Below are 20,050 nucleotides of genomic sequence, written 5' to 3' on the forward strand. Positions count from 1 at the left end.
TCCAAATCAAGAAGCTCTGAGGTAACAGCGTCCAAGTTTAAGCTCCAATCATGAAGACAAATCGGGAAAGGGGGGGGGGGGGGGGGGGGGGGGGGGGGGGGGGGGACCGATGCTGCAGCTGATTACCTTCCCACCACACTCGCGCCCAGTCATCTCTCCCTTTAAACTAGCATGATGCTCCTCCCTTTTCTCATTTCAGCTGCGGAGGGGAGGTGCAGCAGGATGGAGAAAGGTGGGGAAACCGTCTATCAGAGGTGGGCTGAGCCGGGGACACGGCCCATAAGGAGCAGCATGAAGCCCCACAAGTTATTACCCCTGCTACTCGGGCCCATTTTGTCTTCATCAATTCTTAAACTCATAAGACTCCCTGCCTCTCTCCTTTTCCAAATTGTACCATCTATCAAGCCTGGTGCTACTCTGCTACCTCTTCCTTCTTCCTCTCTGTTCTTCTGCGTGGCTTCTCACTCTCGCTGCAGAACAAGGCAGTGCAGCAGCACAATGTCTTTTTTTTTAATTACAGGTGGTAATGGCTAAAGTAGCGCACCACATACCAAAACACGTACTCTTTCTTTCGTTCTGTCTTTCTTTCTCATCCATCCCCATCTCCAACCTTCCCTGACATCTCTTAAATCCTCCCTTCATCCCTCTCTCCAGCCACTTGCTTTTTTATCTCTTCTGTCTCGCTGCTGTTTTCTCATTGTGGTGGACCGACCGGCCCTCTTTCTTTCTCCCTCTTCCCATCTCTTTCTCTCCCTCTATCTAATTATGTGCAGAGACAAAGGCGTCTGATTCTCCCTCCTCCCACTCAGAGCTGTCAGGCCTGGTGTAGGAGAGAGTTAATTTCACACTTACTGCATGCTTTAATTAAAAAGGGGTGAGGGTGGGGTGGGAGATGGAAAAAAAAAAACAAAAAAAACAAGGAGGGATGCATTCGCTCAGTAACACAAAGGGTAGACTCTGCATGTGTGCCAGTGGTTGTGAATATGCATCCTCTGTGTGCGCATTCCTAAGCCAGGTGTGTGGTTTTTATATTTTTAGCCGTGTAGGTGTGCGACTCAACACGTGCAGAGTTCATGTCTCAGCTCCTCAGGTGGATGACACATGTACGGCCTCTCCCTCAACGCCAACATCAGGTTGTATTTTAAGCCAGGGGCTTTAATGAGGAATCAATAGGATTGTAATAGCTTGTAAAGGTGGAGAGGTGTGGGGTACGGCCCCACTCTGTCACACATATACGCACGAATCGCTGCTTTCATCCTGTGCACTGGCAGCTGGAGTACGGTTACACACACACACATACACACATTCAAATACACAAGATCCAAAAACAAACAGGACATGCACAGCGCTAATAAATACACATATGAAACCACCACACCTACACACAAGTGGCACACCACCCCCATCCCTACCATCACTCTCACTGCACCACTTGATAACCCTTGTTAAGATATTGAGATATGGATGATAGTGGTTACGCCTACCATTTTTAAATCAGGTGATTTATCTTCCAAGACGGTGATATGAACAAGACGTGCTCTATCTCACATATCCTTCCCCGTTGGCCAGCCAATGAAATCTTTGGTGATATGATATTTCAAATAACGCTGTTACCCAACTCTTTTGTTTCTCAATTAAGCCTCATATTATTTATCCACCACCACCTACAGATGATACAGCAGTCGCATGATTGTATGGTGGAAAATTGATCTCGTGGCTGTGGTGTTGTTTGTATAATACAGATATGTGTGTTATTTATTTATTTTTTTGTTGTTGTTTTTTTCCATATGTTGTTGGAATGTCCAATGTCAGGCGCACCCCCTGCTGTGATGACTCAGGAAAAGTCTCCTGACAAATAACCCCACACCATAATCCCCAAACTTCACACTTGGCACGATGCAGTCAGACAAGTACAGATCTCCTGACAACATCTCCAATGCTGTAGAGTCCAGTGGTGGCGCGCTTTCCACCACTGCATCCCACGCTTTGTATTGCACCTGGTGATGTCTTGAATGGCTTGGATGCAGCTGCACCACAGCTAATCTGAATTCCACATGAAGTCCAGAGGTATGTAGCCACTGGTTCTGCAGAAAGTTGGTGACCTCTCTGTGCACCTCAGCATCCACTGACACTGCTCCATTACTTTACATGGTTCCCAATCACTTCCACTATGTTATTATATTATATTTGCACTGACAGTTGACTGTGGAATATTTATTTACTTTTATATTTAATTTCACGACTGGACTCGCCGTGCAGTTGTACTCCTATCACAGCACCACGCTGGAATTCACTGAGCTCCTGAGAGCGACCCGTTCTCTCACAAATGTTTGCAGCAGCAGTCTGCATGTCTAGGTGATTGATTTTATACAGCTGTGGCCATGAAAGTGATTGGAACACCTGAAATCGGTTATTTGGATAGGTCAGTAAATACTTTTGCCAATGTAGTGTATATTTTGGAACACGAATATGAAGAAAAAAGGGGCTGGAATTATTATGGAATCGAGTTGTGCTTTAGCAAGGTCACTGTATGTGTCTCAATTATTGCTACTAGAGGGATTGTGTATAAAATATCAGAATCACAGGTCCAACATATAGGAAACATCCTATTATGCTTAGGTTTAGTTGCTCCTCTGCAGATTCTGCACTCACTATACAGAATGACATTGTGTGTTTTGAATAGGTTGCAGCAAGCACATATATACAAGAACATCTCCACACCTTCAAACCTTGCACAAGAATGTGACTGTGAGTAGCAGGCTAGTGTGTACTGTAGATAGTGGGCTGAATGCATGAGCTAAGAGTGAATACATCAGTCTTTGTGTTTGTGGTGCAGGAACAGTGTGTTCTTGAAGCTGCCACATTGAATATGCACATCGAGCGTAGGCTTGGAGTTGCATATCTATCAAATGTTTACCTCTGCTCCATGTTAAAAATGAACTGGAGTACACTGACGAACAATGTAGGTCTTCTTTTAGGAGGTCATTCCAGAACCAGGGAGAGGTAGAGTCCTGGAGCAGAGGACACGTTGACAGATATATGCTAAAGGTCATGCTCAATTTCCTTCACCCCTAGGCTAACTGTCATTCTGAAATAATCAAGAAATATTATTATGGTATGGTCAGCCCAGTTTCCCTTGGAATTAGGACACGTCTAGTACACTGTTACGTGCCAACTTCCTCTGCCAGTGCAGAAAGTATTTTGCCCTCTATTTATGGTGTGGAGGTGGATGCTGCATGAGGACCTCCACATTTCATGGGTTAGAAACAATCTCATATCCTGTCATAGCCCAGTGATAAATGCAATCATTCCTTAATGTTTCATACATTTTAAAAAAATGAATCTGTTGAGTAGACATATGCATATTGAATATTATATAAGAACCGTAGTATTCCTCCGTAGTGTCATATTCCTCTCACAGAGCTCTATTTGAATAGCCGATGTCCTGAGCTCCAGTAAACTACAGGTATAGTCACTGGCAGCTAAAAATATTCTCCAAAAATGCAATATTTTCTCTTGTTTATGAGTGACATTTGACGTGACATTTGATGTAAGAATTCATGACGCTGTGGAGTATCCCTTAGTCATAGTGTAATTTCTACAACTTTTTTTCCTAACTTTTTTAATCATAACAAAAAAAGTGATAAATAATTTTGCTTTTCATAAATAATAAAAATATAGCTGTGTGTAATTAAAGGGTTTCTAGTAGGCTTTCCAGGATATCTCATGACCTATGGCCCCAGACCTCTAGAGTTCCAAAAGCCATGTCCACAGTGTGGTAATTAGACTAAAGTGGATTTGGGATTATTTACTAATAAATAGAAATAACAGAAACATTGAATTAAAAGATATGGTCAACCAACCATTTTTGAGACCTTTCTTGGGAATTTTCTGAAATTAATAACTTTATTATTTATGTATTATTATTATCTATTTAAATGCATTTGTGTGCCATCAAATTATCAATCTAATTTAACGGGACATGTAGTAAATGGTATTTGTATTTTTGGTTTGGGTCTTGGGTGCAAAATGTAGTGAATGTGTATCTGCTGTGGAAGAACAGGGGTCACGAGGAGCCCCAGGGCCAGATAGTGTGTTTATTTGACCATGGTTGATACGGTTGGTCAGGCTTGATTTGTACTTTATCAACAGCAGTTTTAGCATTTAATTAAAAATAAATCAGAAAATGCTGAACTTCCCTCTCTTGCATTTTTATCCATAGAGCAAAGTATACAGTAAGCCCCATGTGGACAGTGGCAGTGGTGTGTGACGACGCATGCTGAGGTCAGATTCATCGTGTCGCACAACTGGTAGCGTAGCCTCCCCTTGCTATTTTGTATGAGCTGCATTCCAGCACAACAGAATAAATGCACCACTGAAGAGATCTGCATCGCACATGGACAACAGCTGCAGCAGCACACCCCCATACCTTACCTATAACACGAGCCAAGCAGTCGACAGATATTAGAATAAGCTCAGGGAGAGGCGTGCTGATTCCAATTAGCAGTCTGTTGTTTCACACTGTGGGCGATGGAGCTTGTTATTCCGAGCATGGAGAGAGTCTGAGGAGCACTGCTCTGTGGCTCCCACCGTGCAATCAGCCTCTATGACTCTTTCGTACCCACCGAGCACTGATTGCTACATTCATCTGACGCTATTCTCACTCTGTGAGGTGCTGCAGAGGTGCATTTGTCTTGGATACCCGTGGAAAAAGGTACAAAATGACCTGACTTGAGGGCTGATGTCATGCCGTTGCTGAGAGCCATATAGCCATAATGATCCTGGCACAGAAAGGGTTAGATTCAGAAATAATCACAGTTTCTCCGCGCAATCATAATTTAGGGTACGAGTACTAATGTTATATTATAGGCAGTAATTATATTCCTTGATTAAAAACCAGGGGATTACAATGGAGGATTCAATTGCAGGCTGATGATGCCGACTCTTTGTTTTGCTCCTTCACTGCTCCATGCATCAAGGGATTTGGAGAAGAATCCAGGTGCTGCATCTAAAATGGGTTGATTGTGCGCTTGTCAAATAATTGTGTTTGGGTGGGTGTGATTGTTCTTCTGAGGGAATCATTTTAACTAAACCCCGCTCTATGACGGCGCAGCTGTTTTATCTCTCAGTTAGTACATACGTTTGTGTGACTTGTCAATATTTGCCAGTATGATTTTCAGATGGTTGTCACAAATCCGGTAATCTATAACTCAGTGTCAGACAAAATTTCAATGTGGTAGATCAGTCAGTGGTGCAACCATTGATTCAAACATTTTTTTTTTAAATAAATAACAATAATATAATAATAAATATATTAATATGAAGGAATCATAAGTTCCAGCTTCGAAGTCCCTTCATGAGAGCATTAATGGAATAGTTTAACATTTTTACAGTTTACACCGTCTTTCTCAGAGTGAGACATCCAAAGCTGACTATACACAGATACGCTGCATAGTGCTTGTTTTACGTTTAAATCGATAGAAACGTCAAAAAGACGCTGTCATTTCAGGTGGAGTGTCACGCTGAAACTATTTCTTTATGTATAACAATTTATCCATCCGCTTGACGATTTGATACAGCCTCTCAGCAGATATGGTTGGTGAGCAGTTTAGAGGTACTAGAAATTTAGAGGTATTTTCTGACCATCTACAGATTCTGATGGTAAGGGACATCAAAGGGTGATGACCCAAATGATGGGACGGGACATTGGGAGCTTAAGTCCCTGCTCCGGGGGTCCTCTGGGATCTTTCAAACATATTAAGACAAATGGCTTATGATGCTACATAAATAAAAAATAATTGCACTCAATCACTGTATGAAAATACAATTCTATTCCATTTTTATTATCTGAACTGAAGACTTCACATTTCTACATCCCTGTGTGTACACACTCACAATGGAGCTCCAACACTGAATAAAGGCTTTTCAGCTTTTTCATTTTGGTCCCGCACTTTACTGTGTCAGGAGGTTCCAAATTAACGCTTCCCTGAATCTTTCCACTAAGGACAATTAACTCAAACCAACACCAGCCCAACATCTATGTAGCTTTATGTAGCGTATCCACGTGCAGCACATACTATACGTCGATCTGCGCTCGTGCAGCCAGATTATGTGTACTTGGGTGACACGTCCGTGTTTTTTCTCTGCTCCCCTGTCTTGTGTGAAATCTGCATATGCAGGCAGATCCTCAGCATTTAATTCAGTTCAGTTTATTTACACTACCAGTCACAAGTTTGGACACACCTCCTCATTCAACTCATTGAGGTGGTGAGTCCAGATTTTTGACTGGTGTATATAGCATTAATGGCAATCCAAATTGTCTCAAGATGCTTCACAGAACCAACAACTGCAGAAAAAATCTTTTCACACGTGCAAGAATGTGTCAGGTATCCTTGTATGTACGTCCGAAACACAATCCACTGAAGTGAAGTAGCAGTCTGTTGTATAGTTAGTATTTTAATGTATACACACAATAAGATCACGTGAGTACTGAACGCTGGCTTGGAGGGGCAGTTGTAGTCGGGCATGGTACACATCAAACGCGCCTAAGATCTCAGAGTGAGCGTCTGACTGTCATGCTGCTTCTGGACAGAAATAACCTCTCAGGATGCCAAGAAAGAAATTGACAAGAGGAAAGGATGGATGAGTAAAAATGAGGAATGGGAGGAGGAAGGCATAGATGAATGGAGGTTGAACAGACTAAGGGAAAGAGGAAGAGCTGGGTGAAATAATGGACAGGGCAGTGTGGAAGTGCCAGAGGCAGGGTGGGAGGATGAAATGCGCTGATGGATGGAGGAAGACAAGTGGATGGATGCAGGACAGGAAAAAGGGAGAAAGAGGAGGGAAGACTTGTTGATAGGCAGGTGGTAGATGGGATGAGGGAAGTATTTAAGGGAGGGTAGGCGGAGATGCAAGGATGTTTCAGAGATAATGGAACAATAGGGTGAAGGATTTTGCTGTCTGTTGACAAATAGATGAATGTCTAAAAGTCAGCATGGGTGACATCAAGGTGAACAGAAATTTCAAAACTAGGTTTAATGAGTATCGAAAAAAATAAACTCCTTCTTATTTTCCTTTTCTCTGTTCCCTTCAGAGGTTGACACGACAATTATTTTCTTCCATCTCGGGCCAATCTTCTGCATCCTTTTCTCTCACACCGACAACCTTCATGTCCTCCTTCACTATTTAAACCTCCTCTTTGGTCTCCTTTTCTAGACCTGTTTGGCACCTCCAACCTCAGCATCTCAACCTGGACTCTCTAACTTTATCTCCAAAACATCTCCCATGAGCTGTCCCTCTAATGTACTCATTCCTGATCCTATCCATCCTGGTCAGACCCAGAGAAAACCTCACCATCTTCAGCTCTGCTGCCTCCAGCTCTTCCTCCTGTCTTCTCCTCAAAGCCACTGTCTCTAAGCCATACAACAATGCTGCCCTGTAAACCTTTCCTTTCATTCTTGCAAGAAAAAAAGGACCCGAATTTGTCTGTTATATAATTAAATGACAAATTTATCCCCAGTGCAGAAAATGTAAATTCGACATTAACTCTGAAGCACATCTGTACGATGGGTATTTTTGCAAATGAGGACTAATCACTCTCTCATACATGATTTCACATCCTACAGATCAGGTGTGACTGTACTGAAATGAAATGATTTTCCCGGATGTTCAGTTTCGATATAAAAGTTTAGGACATTGACTGCATTACACTTTGTTCTTGCTGTTTTTATACAGATAACTGGAACATTGTGTCATGTGTAACCAAAGCGAGGAAGCAGATTTAGTGAGAAGGAAGGGGGGTATGTCCAGAGACTTAATGCACCCTGAATGCTCTAGGACATTACCTATCTGAGTGGGTTGATCCAAATTGCACCCTGTTTGAGACCACGGGAGCGTTGCACCCCCGGAAGACCCCATGGCTCATTGAAAGGGGTCAGAAGCGAGGCGCACCGCTCCATTTAGCAGCCTGCTCATGATGGATGAATGAAGGGAGGGAGGGACAGAGATGAGACGCGGTGCCCCCTGAGCGCATTGGGAGCGAAGTGCCACCAGGGACCTCCTCTTGGAACCGTGAATGGTGGTAATGGGCAGTAATGGGTGGTAATGGGAACGGACACAGGTGGAGTCAAAGGTGATCACACTGTTTTAAGACAGCAATTCCCTATGCGTTTTGGCTCAGTGTCGGTGCCGTACCATTAGAAGGCTTTGTGTGAAGGGACTGGGGACGGTGTTTTAAATGATGAAAAAATATGCAATGGTTAGTTATTACTTTGAAACAGATGCAACTCAGGGGTAAACATGCATTTTATAGGCTTTAAAATGTAAAAATAAATATACATTAAAATACAGTTTTAGAAAGTAAAGTAATATTTATCAAAATTACATTACTTCTTGAAATAGTGACATAAAAGTACACAAAGATATTTGTCTGTGAACGTTCTCAATCATCCAGTCATGTTATGCTGGACTTTCTTGAAGATATTTCGCCACTCATCCGAGTAGCTTCATAACCCAACATAAATTGACTTTTTTTCCTTGTTCAAATTTTTTCTGATGGGTTTTACCCACAGAGTTCCCTATTCCCTTTTACCCTCAACTTCCCACCAGTCCCTTAGAACCGGAGAGGCTAATTGGAGTGGAGTGGAGTGACATCTTTTCAAAGCTCCAACTCCACAAATCCAGCTGCTTCTTTATACACCTTTTGGATCTGTTTGTTTTTTGTTTTTTTGTTTTTTTTTGTTTGTTTTTCCCCCAGAATACAAGTACATATGCATAGAAGAACGTATTCTTTGCTAACTCAATTAAAAGTCCATTTTTATCAGCAAATTTGAATGAGATATCGAGATAATTAGTCCTGGGCTGCATACCCACCAAATGAAGTTTGACTGCGGCACAAACACTAAATAACTCACAGACACATTGCTATGCTAGGAAGGAATTGCTTGGCTCTAAGCCCAGATTTTGACTATATCCAATTTGTTGCTTCTCAACCAGGTCTTGGGGCCTCTCCAATGTTTCTAAAATACATAATTCGACGTTTTTCTCTGGTCCAAGATGCGTCATCCAGCGGTATGAGTAATCAGATAAATGGGAACCATCTCAGAGGAGAGCAGACAACATGGCTGACTGGATCAAAGTCTCATCCTCTATGTACCATGACGCTTATCTCTGCTAGCCTCGCCACCAGACAGGATTGCTAATTTGTTGAGCCACTGGCAAAGTCACAAGGTGACACTGTACTTCTGTAGCTGGAATGAGAACGACTTCAAAATCTGTCAAAGGAGAAAGTGCTGCTACAGTTAATGTGTAACTGTGGCATGCAGGTAGTGTGAACAAAGAATGGCATTTAGCGATTTGTAATGGCGTAACTAATAGCGCCGCTACAGCGCTGTCCATGTGTTTCCTGATTTTCTGAGTTTAAGGCCAAGAGGACACGGAGGAGTGTGTATGTGCCTGGGATTCAGAGAGAGGGTGTGTGTCGTATGTGTGGTACAGAAAGAGGGAGGGATGGAGAGAGAGAGGGGAAGAGAGAGGCGGTGTGGGAGGAAGCAGCTATGCTAGCTCCTAGGAGAGACTGGGAGGGCGAAGGGTCATTATTGACTGAATGAATTTTTAAAGAGGGCCCTCATCAGGGGGTGGGTAGGGCAGCATGCCTCTGTGTGTGACTGGATGTGTGTAAAGTCATACTGAACACTAGTCTACAACATAACAGCTCTATTCTCTCCTCCCTTTCCCCTTCTATTGTGTCAACTTAAATACATAAATGCTCACCACATACCACCTGAAGCCTCACCACTGATTTAGACACTCCCGTGTCTCCATATAGACTCTATAGTTTCCATGCACACCAGCAAGGCCTTATTGATTGCCCTCTTGCACCCTTTAACAATCAATGGTGGACCTGGTTTCAGACGGAGAGCCTTTGGGAGGAAGGAGGGAGGGTTCGAAGGGAGTAAGCAGAAAATAAGAAGCATGGTGGGTGAGGAAAATATTGAAAAGAGTCCTTGGTTCTTTCCTCAGGAGCTGGTAAAAGGACAGGGGGGAGGGGGGTTTACTTGAGGCCATAACCTCCAGCTCTTTGGATGTTGGGAGCGACGCCAGCCTCGCTGTAAGAAGAGCCCAGGGGCAGTGCATGTTTTGTGGGGAGAAAGATAGCGCGAGAAGGGGGTAGGGGGCCACATTTTGTAGGGGGCCGCAGATATGCTTTGCATGCTCACTGACCCTGGCAGATAGCAGACGAAAGAGGGAGGGGGGAGGTATTCAATCATACTAATGAGCGAGGGAGGGAGGGAGGAAGACGGATGAAAGGGGAGGCAGTAAAGCAGAAAAAGGGTGGTGCTGGTGGGATACTTTGGCAGCGCCTGGCAAACACCCTGCTTCCCTAGCACCCCCTTCACTACCTCCCCACCAGCGCAGCATCAATACACACTCTGTGTTTCTCTGTACACACACACACACACACACACACACACACACTCCTGAGAGCAGCCACACTCATTAGCGGCAGCCAGACCCACTGTTGGATGGAGCTGAAACACCAGCTCACAACACCCCCTCTCTCTTTCTTTCATTCTCTACCGGTGTCCCTCGCCCCTTGCTCCCTCAGTCTCCCTCTCTTGCATGTTTCTGTGCTCTCCCCATTTCTGTCTTCACTCCATCCTTCTCAGCCAATTTTGCCCTCTGTTGTTTTCCCTTACCTCTCTTTTCCTTCCTTTCTTCCTGTTTGCTTCCCCAGCTTCTCCGTTCCCCTCTCATCTATTCCTCAGTCATCTCCCCCCTTGCTTCCCCCCTCAGTCTACATTATCTGTCAGTCCACGCTTTCGTTCTTCCCACTTCTTCCTCCCTCCTTTTCTTATTTCCTTCCCTGTCCTTCCTCACCCGTCCATTTGATTCCCTTTACAATCCTCCCCTCCAATCCTTGCACGTCTCTACTCCCGTGGTGGAGGGGTGATTTGGAGGATTAGGCCGGTGGCAGGGTTGTTGCTGTGTCAGTCTAACAGGCAGGGATCTGGACCAGAGCTCAGTCCAAATCCTTTCCTCCACGGCTGCCTGCCTGGCCAACGAATTAGCGGCTTCCCCTCTCTTCCATCTTTCAACTCGCTCGTCCTTTTATTTTTCCATGACTGTCTCCCCCTCCTCCTGTACGTTCTCCATCGACATGCTTCTCTCTCTGTCATCCTGCCGTGTTCCTTGCATATTTCACTGCCACCTTTGTCAATCTTTCTCTCATTATTTACGGTTTCCTTCTATGCCGTGTTCTCAGACGTGCCACAGAGTATTACATTTTGATGCTTCAACCAAGACGCATGATCACAGTGTTTGTGACCAACTGTCACTAATTTTGAGGCGCGGGTCTAACTCTACTGCTTGTTCACTTTCTAACCTCAACTGAGCCCAGAACACAACCTGAAATCCTCAGAAGGGCTTTTTGATCTATTTGTGTTTGTAGAGATAATACAAATACATACAGTGTGGGTTCAATTCAAGTGTTTATCTTCCAAAAATGTCTGTTAAACTATTTATTTGGTGACTGCACCCAAAAAACAAACAAACAAAAAAAAAAAAAAAAAACACACCTTTGAATATCCTTAGCTGGAGTACAAATGTCACCTGTCCTCATAACCTGATCCTTTTTAAAATGTCAGAGGCAAATGCTGTTTTTTAATTGCAGCTCAAGGCAAGTATACAGTCAGTCCTTCTGGATAAGCAGGTTCTTGCCTTAGAGAAGCTAGTAGAAGCTGGTTAGCTCTGCTTTAGTCAGCTTTTCAATGAGATTTGGAAGGTATAATTTTGGCCATCTCTTTAAAAAGGATTCAGACGTCAATTTGTGTTTGCCAAAATCATCCAGAGCTGAGATAAAGCAACAAACAACAAAAAGTGTGTTTTCTTGGAGAACAGGAACATGTGTGAAACTGCGCTGTTGAGACAGCTCCTGTATTGCTGAATGAAAATATGTTGGATTCATATTAATGTGTATTTAAAGACATTTAAATGTGTGGGGGTGTGGGGGAAAATGTGGGTAAAAATTTAAAATATATAACAAAATGTCTAATCAACCAAAGATTTAGCCAAATATACATTTATTCAAACTTTAATGTGGATTTTTCCTTTAGCCCTATTTCCTATTGTTTTACCACAACAACGTGGGCAGTATGTCACAATCTTAGCCTTCGTTCTGAATATTATTCCCAAGACGGTAAACCAAGAATTTTCTGCATGTTCTGCGCAAATTTAAAAAAAAAAAAAAAGAGAATCTGGACATGAAGAGGTGAGTAACAGCATCATCCTCTTTCCTCGTGCGGTACATGCTCAACCATGTACAATAAGATTCAATAGGAAATACAATACAATCCAGAGTCATTAAGTGACTGGAGGACAACCAAATTAGCTAAAAGCATACAGTGTGTCAGTTGATAAATGTTGCAGTGTACTGTTTCTGTATGTTTTTGTACAAACTGCATAAATGCAAGTAGATAAGGAGCCGTCTAATTGTGAATGTCCTGCAGAGTTTTTGACCTGTACTAACACTGTGGAGCTGTTTTGCTGAGTCTGTCCCTGTATAGTTGATCTTGTGCTGGGACATGGGGTGGTGCAACACACATCCCTGACAGTGGTTTCACACTGTACCACTGAACCAGCTGAGCATTAGAGATGGCAGTAAATGCCTTCCTATGCTATTGAGAAAGCGTATATGATACAAGATTAAAACGGCATTAAAGAAATCCGACTTCTAAATGATTTATGAGGGAGATGATGCATTCAGTTCACAACTCTGGATGTAGACATAAGTTTTGTTTAGAATTAAACACCACAGGATTTGTCAGCGGCATTAATTAGGCTGATGATGAATATATTATGTTTGGACACTGTGTAAACTATTTATTCAATCCTTTAATATTTTTCAAGACAGGCATCTGCACAAGAATATATATGTTGTACTGGCAAAGGCAAAAGACACAACAGTGGTCCCATGTTAAGGAACACTCAGTGCCATAAACAGTGGAAAAAGCAGATAGTCTTCCAAAGACCGGGAGAGTTTCCGTACATAATTGCAGTTTTTACCTTTATTTAGTTAATTCCACGTGGGCCTTCATAGTGAGTCAGTTATAACTTTCAGATAAATGCAGTTTGAAAACCTTGAAGACTTTGGACATGGACGTGTGTGTCAGTTAATAGATCAATACAGTACATATCAGTTAATGCTCTCAACATTGTTAAACTTTCTTGGAAGCTTTTAGAGTGCTTTTCAAGAAAAGGTTTGTATCTGATGATGTCATGCACCTCTTCTCAAAGGTAGGATGTGCCACTAACAGAGATTTGTTCACTGATAGCTCTGATTGAATAGGGTTTGACACATATAACAAAGCAAGGGATAATCCACAAACTTGTTGAGTTCTGAGAAGACGTTTCTCCGCTCATCTGAGGAGCTTCTTCAGTTCTAAAGGACTGGTGGGAAGTTGAGGTTTAAATAGGGAACTCTGTGGGTGAAACCCATCAGAAACTTGCTTGACCAGAAACTGGTGCAATTAATTTCCATTAACGACTAGATACTCTACTCAGCTGACCTCAAGCAGATGGGTCCCTCCATATGAGCTGAGTCCTGACAAAGGTTTCTTCCTTTTAAAAGGGAGTTTTTCCTTGCCACCATCACTTTAGTGTTTACAGTGTGATTTAATTAAATTATTGAAAAACTGGTGCCTTGAGCACATCTGTGTACTTTTACATAGGTGAATTTTACTTGAAAGAGAATATTTCCACAGCATTGGTGTTGGTAGCTGTGTGAAATACAATAACAATACAATACAATAACACAAAGGACCACAGTTTGAAGGACACTCATTCTCTTGTTGCTTGTTTTCATTGCTGCATTTTAAGGTATTTAAGGTAGTTGTGACTGTAGACACAGTGTTGTGTTTTCATCCATCTATCTGTCATTTCAATAGTGCGTAACCTGCACTGAAAGAGAGGGACATATTTGAGACACTGTCAGAGCCAGACTCAATTCTTAATAGAATATAAGTCTATATAAGTTTTCAACTGATAGAGAAAAACAAAATACCCATTCATGCAATAGCATAGTCCTATAATCAATCAGAGCCAGCCTGGCCTGGCAGATCTTTGACAATGCATAATCTGTTCCCAACAGAGCAACTCCAGACCAGCTTTACACCATACAACAATTGCAGCTGGGGAAGCTGGTCTGGCTTCCAAGCTAAGGGAGAACACTACGTAATAGCAGTCCACTCAGGTCAGGTTCATTGTCAGTAACTTTGCTGCTGTATGATTAAGCGCAGTGTCTGACTGTGGCCCAGCACTGGAGATAGTTACACTGTCATTTCATGGTGCTCTGTTACTGTCTTTGGCTCACTGGGCCGGGCCCAGGGGAGGGGAGCAGGTTACACTGCTGTCTGAAGGACACCGGGACATTGGAAAACTGTGTGTGTGAGAGAAAGAGAAGAGGATTGAGAGAGGCAACATAAAAAGGGAATGAATTGTGTAAGTTGTTTGTATGCATTTTTAGGTGTCTGACTTCAAATATAGGCACAGTGCATTACTGGAGAAAACAGTTTGTATGGTATTCTGCTTCTCAGACCTAAAAAAATATACAACAATAGTTTTAGGTTGAGCATGACATTGGCTGAGTGAAGTGGAGTCTCTGGCACGCCAGCATTGTGAGTTTCAGGATATAGAGGCAGTCAAATGAATGGAAACCTGATCAAGGCCAGCAACAAAGAAAAAATGGGGCTCTGTGAAAGATGAACAACAGAGAAACAGAATGAGAAAAGCAAAATGTGATGGAATAACTGCAGGTCATGTCTTATTCTAATATTTAGAGGAAATCAAAGTAGAAGTTGTTTTGTATCTTTGTGGAATTTCTCTGAAGTTATTTCTTAAAGGCCTAAAAGAGTTTTCACCCACCAATTTAGGTGAGTCTACTGAAAACAAACTATTTAAAAGAAAAAAAAAACAATATCAATTTGCAGAGTCAGCCCAGACGGGAGAGAGCTGCACTTATTACTTCAGTCACTGGTGATGCAACAAGAGGAACCAGCTGAGAGAAAGCACCTGTTGTGGTGGGACAACACTGACTGGGACGGAGTCAAGATGCCTCATTTGTGAGGATGTTTTGATTTATTTTTACGTTCATTGTGGTCTTTCAGCACCACAAGAGCACCACAACATGCTGCTGTCCTTTACACTGCTGTTTGAATGGGACTGGTTTTGACTAATCAGCTAATCAGCTGGCACATGATGGTAAATGAGTAGATGCTTGTGACTGAAACAGCTGATGCTAAGCAGCTAGCAACTAGTTAATTACATGTTCACGATAGGAAATGTATAAACCAACACATAGAGACATTATTGATGTTTGGCATGTATGTATTGTTGCTAAAGAAACAACAGTCAGTAAATGTAGAATGATTGTGTACATGAACATTAATTTAACACAAAAGTTAATTATTTTGTACAACTCATTTTATCAAATCCAGTGTTCATTTGTTGTTTAGGTATATAGCAACATTTTAACAGACTTAGCTTATAATGTAATTCAAGAAAAACTCCCTTTTAACAAAAAGAAACCTCGAGCAGAACCCAGCTCATATGGAGGGACCCATGTGACTGATGCTGGTAGTGACAGAAAAAGTGAGAGAAAAGAAAAAAGAAGAGCAGCAAGGGGAAATACATACATCTGTTATACATAAATCTGAATAATATACATGCATACATATTCACTTGCCACTTTATTAGGTACACCTGTTCAGTTGCTTGCTAACACAAATAGTTAATCAGCCAGTCACATGGCTGCAATTGCAGTGCATTTATTCAGTTAGAGGTGATCAAGAAAACTTGCTGAAGTTCGAACCGACCATCAGAATGAGGAAGAAAGGGGATTTAAGTGACTTTGAATGTGGTATGGTTGTTGCTGCCGGACGGGCTGGTCTGAGTATTTCAGAAACTTCTGATCTACTGGGATTTTCACGCTCAAGCATCTCTAGGGTTTACAGAGAATGGTCCGAAAAAGAGAAAATATCCAGTGGACGAAAATGATGTGAGATGTCAGAGGAGAATGGGCAGACTTCCAGCAGGACAATGCACCATGTGACAAAGCTCATATCATCTCAAACTGGTTTCTTGAACATGACAATTAATTCACTGTACTCCAATGGCCTCCACAGTCACCAGATCTCAATCCAACAGCTATCATGTCAATATGGACCAAAACCAATAAGGAATGTTTCCAACACCTTGTTGAAAGTATGACACAAATAATTAAGGCAGTTCTGAAGGCAAAAGGGGGTCCAACCTTTTACTAGCAAGGTGTATCTAATAAAGGCGCCAGTGAGTGTGCATGCAGTATCTAAATATGAAGTAAACAAGAGTACAAGATATACTTGATGCACGTTAAATCAGACATTGATAATGAATAAAAAAAATGAATCAGACATTGATAATGAATAAAAAAAATGAATAGAGTTGGCACTCAACTTATTAACTGTAGACATGCCTAATGGGTTTATAGAGTGCTCAAAAAGTTACTGTTATAGGGATACACAAGAGCACTGGGGCATAAAGCTGTTGGCACAATAGTAGTTCTATTACAGGAGAGTTGGATGTGATAATGTATGAATATAAGAGGGGTCATAAGGAGGCTGGAGTATTGTAGAATCAGGGAGGAATGTCTGACTATAAGAAATGGACACTGGGTAGGTTGTTGGGGCCAAAACCAAAAGCTGAGACGTACAGCATATAGCTCCTGGCCAGGGCTCCACTCCAGAGAAGACGGTGGAGGCAAGGTGAAGGAGGATAGCATGATGGACCCACAGATAAGAACATGTGATACAACAGCAGTGTATGAACGCATGGATAACTAGAGAGAGAAAAAAGTAGGTGCTCAGTGCATCACGGGGCCGACAGAAGCCTAGACTTCTAGCTTTAAATAGGAGCTGGTGTCTGACTCCCAAATCCGAACTGGAGGCTGGTACACATGAGATGAGCCTAAAAGCTGAAACCTCTACCTCCCATTCTACCTCTTTAAACCCCAAGTATGCCGACATTTTGAGAGCAAATATACACAATGAAATATTAAGACACAAAGAAAAGGGGGCCTTGTTTCTTGGGCATTGTTGGAATACATTTTTGTTGGCTTAGAATAATTTCCATAAATAAATAATAAAATGATATGGTCAGTGGATACGACAGCGATGTGTGAAGATCACTGATACATTATGTGTCACAGCTCTCTACACTACAGCCCCAACGGGGCTTTGTTAAAGGGCATAGGGAATGGGAGCCTGGCATTTACTCTCACGGCCGGCAGCCTTGCTAGATATACAGGAAGAGTCCGTAGATCAGAGGGAGTGAGAACGCAGAACAGAGTCAAACAGACTTGAAAGATGATGTTGACTTTTCTCACACAGCACATGCACAGACACACACTCACACACACAGGCTTGTGTACAGTCACATACATGCATACGGTACTAGCTGTGAGAACAGGTATACACGCACAAATATCCCCTCATATGCACAGATGCCCGCAGGCACTGACTCACTTGCAAACACACAAAGCACACATTCACCTGTATTGCATGCATTTATACATGATAAGAAAGTAAGCTGGTAAAAGGGGACAGGCCCACACACACACACACTTTCACCTGTGTGCCAACAATAGTTTGATCAAAGCTATTTCAATGCTCACCGGCGATGGAATGTGCTCTCCGTGCATTTGTGCTCCAGTGGAAAGCCAAAAAATGAACACAGGAGCATCTCAAAGCCCACAGGCTGGATAAAAGAGAGTGCTGACAGTGACAGAAAAACACCCAGATGGTAGCTTCAGTCTACCATGGGATCACATGTACAGAATTAGATCTGGAAGTTGCTCGAGGTAACAAGAAATGATGCCATCATTGCTGATAACAAGGCATGTACATAAGTGTGTTTGTGTCCTTTAGTCCATTACTGCTGGACTAAAACACAACAGTATAAACACATGAGAAACACCCATATTGAAACACGAATGACACTCATCAGTCACTGCAGCCTTGACCAGTGGGTTAAATGCTGGTTTATGTGTCCAATTTCAAAGTTTTCTTTTATCCTCACAGTTTAGAACTGAGCAGCAGGGATGCCTATGGATAATTTAACGATACATTAGGCTAGATTTACAAGCTGTGGTCATTAGCTGCTGTAGCTATCGAGTAAGGGAGTCTGAGGTGTGAGTCAAAGTAGATAAAAGAATTCTAAATGCTACAATTATGAACACGCCACACCAGGTCCATGCAAAATTTACACAGGATCTTAAAGTGAGCTGAATATTTCAACAGGTGTCTTCAGAACTTCTGTTGATCATTTGCAGTGCACGCACCAGAACTTAAATCTCATCTTCTAAAAGATATGCTCCTTGAAAGTATTAATTCAATCATATTCTGTTGGCAAACAGTTTATACATGCAGAAAATATTAAGCAAACCCTTGCATTCGTATTGGGCTGTGTTTTAAGCCACCTGCTGAATGTAAAGTACTCTCCCTTTACCTTTGATTTGGTCTGAATATTAGTTAGGCTGCTGGAGGTTTTAGAGAAAAAAGGCATGAGTTTCCAAGCAACAGCTGCGCCATTTAACCAAGAGACCAACCAACACCAACAACTCACAAAAGAATAGCCACCTTTTATAGTCTCCCTGTATTTTAATAAATACAGATCCCTATCACTACATCAACAACACAAATTACCCAACCTAATTATGAACGTCATACTATTTTGCCCCTTGCTAAGGACACACCAAGGAAGAGATAAGTACTGATGTTTGAATTAGATCTCTACCAATCATCCATAAATCAATATTGTACATATAAAGTAAACTCCTGGCCTCCTTAACATTCTTCCAACTACTCATTTGACTGTTTAACTGTCATGAGAGCGAGAGGATGGTAAAGGATGGTGTTGCGCACTATAAAACCAAAATGAGCTGAAAGATGCATATTTGTAGTTTGAGCCTCAAAGTGACTTTTTCTGCTCAGCCATTTGGGTTGACAGTGCAACTTAAAAAAAAAAGAAGATCATATACAAACTGGGACTGGCTTTTCCCCATCATATCCTGGTGGCTTGCTCCAGTAAATTCTTTTTTGATGCAAAAACATTTTTCAAAGAACCCCAACATTTTATTACAGGATATGCAAGAAACTTTCTTTTCCTTTTTTTTTTTTTTTTTAGACCTGGTCTATTGGAATTGGTTGGTTTGATTTGATTGACCACAGTACTAAGTGATATGTTTGGTGTGGATCAAAGGTAACTAGTTTTAATGCATTTCATCAGCAGGTCCTGGAGAAACATGGCTTCCACAGCAGCAGTCATCTCTCGCGCATGAGATGAATGGATGTTGCCATTTTGACCATGTGTGGTTCCCCGGCTCAGGCCAACTCTTGATCTATCGCTTATCTTTTCCCTCAGATCACAGACATGGAGGGAAGTAATCCCTAGTGGTGGAATTCAAACTCTGACAAGCAGGCAGTTACACACACACACACACACACCCACACACACACACACACACACACACACACACACACACACACACACTAAAATATACATGTATATTGCACAGTTGCGTGCGCAGGGACAGATGTTCACGTGCATGTCAGGCACATTCACAACAGATGTGTGGGCTGCTCAATTGTTCCTTAAAGGCAAAAAACACCTAACATTATGACACATACACAAAAGTTATGTTCTCACCCATATGCACAGACATGCACACGCATACATGAATGTTTATTTGGTGTTTCTGGATGGATGAACATCAACCAACACATTGCTAGGGTCCTGTTTACATGTTGGTACGTACTGATGCACTTGAACTTCATTATGCAGGATGCTTTGGTTGATAACGGGGCTATCATTCCTGCCCATTGATCTTTAGAGGGCCTCTGCCTTCAGCATACAAATCCCACTGTTATGATGGGGAAGGTTGTTAAAGGACAACACAGAGAGCAGATGAGTCTGTAGGACCCCTGGAACTGCAAATTGAGAATCAGTTCATTTTATGCAT

Source organism: Mugil cephalus, chromosome 17 (assembly GCF_022458985.1).
Source record: "Mugil cephalus isolate CIBA_MC_2020 chromosome 17, CIBA_Mcephalus_1.1, whole genome shotgun sequence".
Classification (NCBI taxonomy): Eukaryota; Metazoa; Chordata; class Actinopteri; order Mugiliformes; family Mugilidae; genus Mugil; species Mugil cephalus.